Source organism: Microtus pennsylvanicus, chromosome 16 (assembly GCF_037038515.1).
Source record: "Microtus pennsylvanicus isolate mMicPen1 chromosome 16, mMicPen1.hap1, whole genome shotgun sequence".
NCBI classification, from domain to species: domain Eukaryota; kingdom Metazoa; phylum Chordata; class Mammalia; order Rodentia; family Cricetidae; genus Microtus; species Microtus pennsylvanicus.
This window is the reverse complement of record NC_134594.1, coordinates 46039450-46045538: the sequence shown is the minus strand read 5'-3', so window position 1 is coordinate 46045538 and position 6089 is coordinate 46039450. Positions and strand designations below refer to the sequence as shown.

At 49.2% G+C, this 6089-nt stretch overlaps 1 pseudogene; it reads left to right on the top strand.

Annotated features, from left to right (window-relative positions):
* The first annotated feature begins 3054 nt into the window (after window positions 1–3054).
* LOC142836518 (large ribosomal subunit protein eL21 pseudogene) lies at window positions 3055–3562 on the top strand (annotated as a pseudogene).
* The last annotated feature ends 2527 nt before the right edge of the window (window positions 3563–6089 follow it).

Sequence of the window (6089 nt, the reverse complement as noted above, 5' to 3'; positions counted from 1 at the left end):
AAAACAAAAGCAAGCAAACAAACAGGAAAACCAAACCAAACCAAAATGTTTCTGAGGAAATCCCTTTTCTATTACTCACGCTATAAAGTGTGAACAAAGAACAAAATAAAAATTAGGTGTCAATTTCTGAGGGGAAAGTGTGTATGCGTACGTGTGTGTGTGTGAACATGTGTGTGCGGGAGTGTGTGTGAGTGCGTGGGTATTAGTGTATGTGTATGTGTGAGTGTGTGTGTGTCTCGCACATGCCACAGCATGCATGAGGAGAGGACAATTTGCTGAGTTGACTTTCTTCCTTCTGTCTTTATTTGGGATAGGGGATCTTTACCTGGGATCTGGAATTAACCACTATGCTGTACCATCTGGAACTTCTGGGGAAATTTCTTCTGTGGTCCTCTCAGTTCCTAGAAAAGAGCGCGCGCATGTGTAAGGGGATTCCTTTTTATTCTTCTCACTCCCGTGGTATTAATTACTACAAGAAAACAGGGCGCTCCGTGGTCCTGGCTGGCGTAGGCAGAATTTCCTGGCTTTTTGGGCAAGAATTTGGACTCCATTTCTGCCGTGGTGGATTTTCCTACTCAGACGCTGAATCTGGGAATCTTTAAGTAGTTTTAAATTGCCTCGCGGTAACTCCAGAGACCAAGAAGAGCCTCGGATCGCCCACGTTTCCCGGCGAGGAATGCAGCTGAAACCCTTGAGCTCCTAGGACCGGTGCCGGGGACCTCTTCCTGCGCCGGGTGTGCAGCGCGGGTGACCAGCAGGGGGCGCGCTCGATCGCGAGTTCAGCCTGACGCGGTGGGGTGTGGGGAGGCGGGGTCCTGCCTGACTCCTGGGGTGATGGCCAGCTGGACTCCAGGGCTGCAGTGCCTCTGCGTCTTGGGGACAGTCACTGACTATCGGGAAAGGGCGACCACCTGTATCCCGCACACACCCCTATCGGCCGAGGGCCAAAAGTTAAGAGCATTTTGTACACACCAAAATCCAGAAGATGACATCTAGGCTCTCACACACCACATCTCTGTCACTGCACATAATTCTCACACTGCAAGTCGAGTGTGCAGGACGTGTTCCCAAAGCTTCCTTCCTTCCTTCCTTCCTTCCTTCCTTCCTTCCTTCCTTCCTTCCTTCCTTCCTTCCTCCCTCCCTCCCTCCTTCCCTCCCTCCCTCTCTTCCTTCCTTCTTTCCTTCCCTCTTTCCCTGCCCTGTGACAGTCCGTCCCTCCCTCCTGCCCTCACCCTGCTCTGAGTTTCCTTTCCTGATAGTTGTCTGTGCCCTCTTCTGATACAAGTCAGTACCTAATCTGAAAAACGCAGGGCCAAGGGTGGAGGCTTGCCTCTGAGCGGCCACAGCGACAGCGCAGCAGCTTTGGGGGGCAGCAGTTGAAGATCTGGAGGGAGGACAGAGGAGTCTTTGGACTGACTTTTTGTTTTGTTTTGTTTTTCCAGGCAGGGTTTCTCTGTGTAACAGCCCTAACTGCCCTGGAATTAACTCTTGTAGACCAGGATAGCCTCGAACCCACAGAGATCTGCCTGCCTCTGCCTTCCCAGGGCTGGGATCAGAGGTATGCGCCGCCACCACCTGACGGCAGGTGTAATTTTAAGAAGAGCACAAGGTGTGTGTGTGTCTGTGTTGGCCTGGGCTAGGATGTGGTGGTAAAGGAAATAGGAAGGAGATAAGGGAGAAAGAGAAGGGAAAGGGACAGAGGAAAGGGGTGGGGTATTTGTGAAGGACTGCCTCTGGGTAGAGAGACAGATGTGGAGAGCAGGCTAATGGCAGTTTATAAAGACAATGGGTGTTTCCGTTTTAATTGGGCATGCTAATTATGTGAATCAAAGGGAGCTTTTGATTGCTGGCCCTTGGTAGTCAGCCTCAGGCAGAGGAAGTGGCCAAAGGAGAAAACAGATTTCAGTGTCTAGCTTTAGGAAAGTAATCTAATGGTTGTTAGCAAGGCAGAGGGGGTGTGGAAAAAAGGGTGAGGCCAGCCAGAGCCACAGTTAGATGGGGCTAGGGTCCTTCAGACACAACTGCACCAAGTTTTCCTCTGCTTGTGCCGATCCATTCTCTCTCTCTCTCTCTCTCTCTCTCTCTCTCTCTCTCTCTCTCTCTCTCTCTCACACACACACACACACACACACACCAGTAATAAATTAGATAAACAATTTGCAAAATTTTAAGAAGTCTATCCTCATTGCTCCCTCTTTGTGGCAACCTGGTAAAGAAGTCGAGTGAAAGAAAAAGGTTTGCCCATCAGGTCTCCATCTTCAAGGCCTGGCTGCACACATTGGCATCGATCCGGCAGTCAGGCCTTTGGGGGTCTTTCTTTGTGCGGAAATCCTCTAGTAAACAGAACCAACAGTGTGGTGGGTACTTGTGTGTACCGAGCTGTGTCTGGGCTCCCAGGCTCCCTTTGATTTGAAGGGCCCTTAGCTCTCTGCTTTGAAGACTGGACCATTCTCCTGCCAGTGTGTTTGGAACGCTCCTGTTGACGTACATTCCTTTGTGTTTAAAGCTGGTGTTCTTTCAAAGTCCCCTGAAAGAATCAGTTACCATGGGAAGGATGACGTTACAGGGTACAGACTAGACGTCCCTGTCTGGGACGGTTCTCACATTATTAATTTTCTCACATGATCTTCAACAGCTTTCTGGCCACAAACCGGGAACTTTTGAGTAACTGTGTCACCCGCATTTGCCCCTCCTGGGATCCTCATTCTAATTATCTGTATTTATTACTATAATCATTCCACTGAATTTTGAATCACTGATTAGTTTAAGGTTTAGCAAATGGCCAAGGCATAGATAATGTTAACTTCTATATTTCATAAAATGGAGTTAAAAAGCCAGCACATCACAGAAGAGAAGCTGTTCTAGTAATAAATCCTTATTTCACTGCCATAACAGGAAAGTTCAGTTTGTTTTGAACAAGTCAGATTTTCCCACTGGTTTGAGTATATTGTGAGATTCATCTGGCGTGGTCTAAAGACCATGACTGTTAAAACTCCCCAATATTTGATGCAGACTTGCAAATAATAAACAGTTGATTAGTCGGCCGCAGTAGCCATCTTTCAGTAACTCGCCAAAATGACAAACACAAAGGGAAAGAGGAGGGAGGGGCACTCGCTATATGTTCTCTAGGCCCTTTAGGAAACATGGAGTTGTTCCTTTGGCCACGTACATGCGAATCTACAAGAAGGGCGATATTGTAGACATCAAGGGAATGGACACTGTTCAAAAAAGAATGCCCCATAAATGTTACCATGGCAAAACCGGAAGAGTCTACAATGTCACCCAGCATGCTGTGGGCATCATTGTAAACAAGCAAGTTAAGGGCAAGATTCTTGCCAAGAGAATTAATGTGCGGATTGAACACATCAAGCACTCCAAGAGCAGAGACAGCTTCCTGAAGCGGGTGAAGGAGAACGACCAGAAGAAAAGGGAAGCCAAAGAGAAGGGCACCTGGGTTCAGCTGAAGCACCAGCCTGCTCCACCCAGAGAAGCACACTTCGTGAGGACTAACAGGAAGGAGCCTGAGCTGCTGGAGCCCATTCCCTATAAATTCATGGCCTGATGTACAAAAAGAAATAAAAGACCTGGACTATAAAGGTTAAAAAAAATAAACAGTTGATTAGCCTGTATTACTGCCATGGGGGTACACAAGCAAAAGTCTTAAAAGTATCATAGCATTGTTTTTTCTAGGTTTATTTTATTTATGTGCATGTGTGTGTGTGTGTGTCTGCATGTGTGCGTGTCTGTGTGTGTGTGTGTCTGTGCATGTGTGTGTGTGTGTGTATGCCACGTGCGTGCAGGTGCCCGTGGAGGTCAGAATATGGTGTTGGATCTCCTGGAACTGCTCAATGTGGGTGCTGGGATCTGAGCTCAGGTCCTCTGAAGAAGAGCAAGTGCTCTTAGCCACCCCGGTTCATTTCTCCAATCCCCCAAACACAGTTTGAACCGTTTATGTTTATTGCGCTCATGTTGTGTGTGTGCTTGGATGCTTGGGTGTGCATGTGTGTGTGAAAGCCGCAGAGAGCGTGTGGGAGTGAGTGCTTGTGGAGTAGGCGCTCTCCTTTCAACACGGGGGTCTGGGGACCAACTCAGATTACCGGGTACAGCAACAGGCACATTTCCTTTTAGCTCTGGACCGTGGGCCGCTCCTCGTTTTGTAGAGACTGCACTGGCTCTGTGTGTGAAAAGACACTTTCCAAGAAGATAACTTAACAAGTGTGCTCTAGTCAAGGGGAGGATGCATCTTAGACTGGTTGGCACGGCCATTATCTCTCTAGGTGAACACCAGTCAGTGTGAAGCTCTGTGGGAAAGAAGGTGGTTCCAGTCGTCTGGGAGAACAATGCAAACTATGGTTCAGTCACCAGAACTTGGAGATAATTTCCAGTGCAGTGTTTCCCTCTCCGGCAACATCGGTCATCTGAGGTTCCAGGTGTGTCTTTGTATGACAGGGTCCCGGAGTCAGGGTGAAACAGAAGCTCTGACAAGACTATGTCAGACCATCTGTTAAGTGAGCAGTGGCCCCCTGCTCGGTGAGCTGCGGAGACTCCAGGGGCCTCTGCCGACCACCTTTTCCCGGCACTGCTAGGGAATGGTCTCTTCCTGAGAGTGGGTTATAGGATCAACAGCAGTCTAGGGAGTAACAACAGAGGAGGGAACGAGAGAGGGAGGGAAGAAAAGAGAGAGGGGAGAGGGCAAAGAGGAAGGCGAGGGAGGAGAAAGACTGACAGGAGATGTTTTGAATCGTCGATAGTCTTGATAGAGAACATTCCATTTACTTTTATGAAGGAGTTTCAGAATACTGCAGTACTCTCATTATCCACTAGGGGGAGGGACACGGCCATTTAGAAAATGAGCGAGTTAATTGTCCACAGTATAGTGAACAAAAGAGGACCAAAGTAGGACCTGGGGAAGAAATCAGGGTATTCTCAAATTTACAGAAACTTCTCATAAATTACAGGAGATGGTAGGACGTTTGATATTTTTAAGGAGATTCTCAATGTGGAACTTGTCGCTGTGGAGAGTGAAAATGTCAATGAATGAAGTTACAGCGCTCTAATCTGTGTGCCAGAGAGAGGACTGACATCACAGGGGAGAGTGTCCAAGACACCAGCGTGTTTTAGGTGAGAGGCTGGAGGTGGGTGGGGGATGCTGCTCTCACTGAAGCAACCGCTGGGGATGCTTTGAGGCAGGATTTCTCAGCCCGGGTGAGGATGGCTAGATCGGAGTTTATGAGCTAGCTTTAGGGGAGCCTTGGAAAGGGGAGGGGTAGTAGTGGCACATGGCTGTATATAAATGGGCAGGCTGAACCACTGAAGACAAGGAGACCTAGGAAGGAGGGAACTTTAAGGATATGTCCACGGAGTGCCTGGTGTGTTGGTGGTGCAGAGGCAGGAGGACCTGGGCTTTGAGGCCAGCCTGTCTCAGGGAGAGAGGAGAGAGAGAGAGAGAGTGGGAGGAAGAGAGGGAGAGAGGAAGAGAGAGAGAGAGAGAGAGAGGGAGAGGGAGGGAGAGAGGGAGAGAGGGAGAGGGGGGGAGAGAGAGGGGGGGGGGGGAGAGGGAGAGAGGGGGAGAGAGAGAGAGAGAGAGAGAGAGAGAGAGAGAGAGAGAGAGAGAGAGGGAGGGAGGGAGGGAGGGAGAGGGAGAGAGAGATTGAGAGATTCAGGGAAAGGCCAGGAGGATGAGGCAGAGCACAAGCACAGAGCAAAGGCTTCACACATTATCTGCAATCCCTGATGCTTATGCGCTTATGACAGGTCTTTGGTCAGTTCAGCAGCCCAGCACGGCATTTAATGATATCTGCAGATACCTTCTGATGGTCCCGCTGTCATTACCCACATGGTCTAACACGCAGGTGAAAGGGCATAGGATGAGAGCATGGGCTCCATCTCGCCTCTATCACTCACAAGCTGTGTGTGTAGACTCAGGGCTCCTCCCCCATCCCATGGCCTGTCTCTAGGTGTTGAATTAGGTCAACTCTGTTTGGTCGGTGTCTGGGCAGAGACTCAGGACTCTGAGGCACTCCAGAAGCTACCAAAACATTTTTTCCCACTCAGGGAAAAGATCCAAAGCTTTGGCTACATTCCCAGAA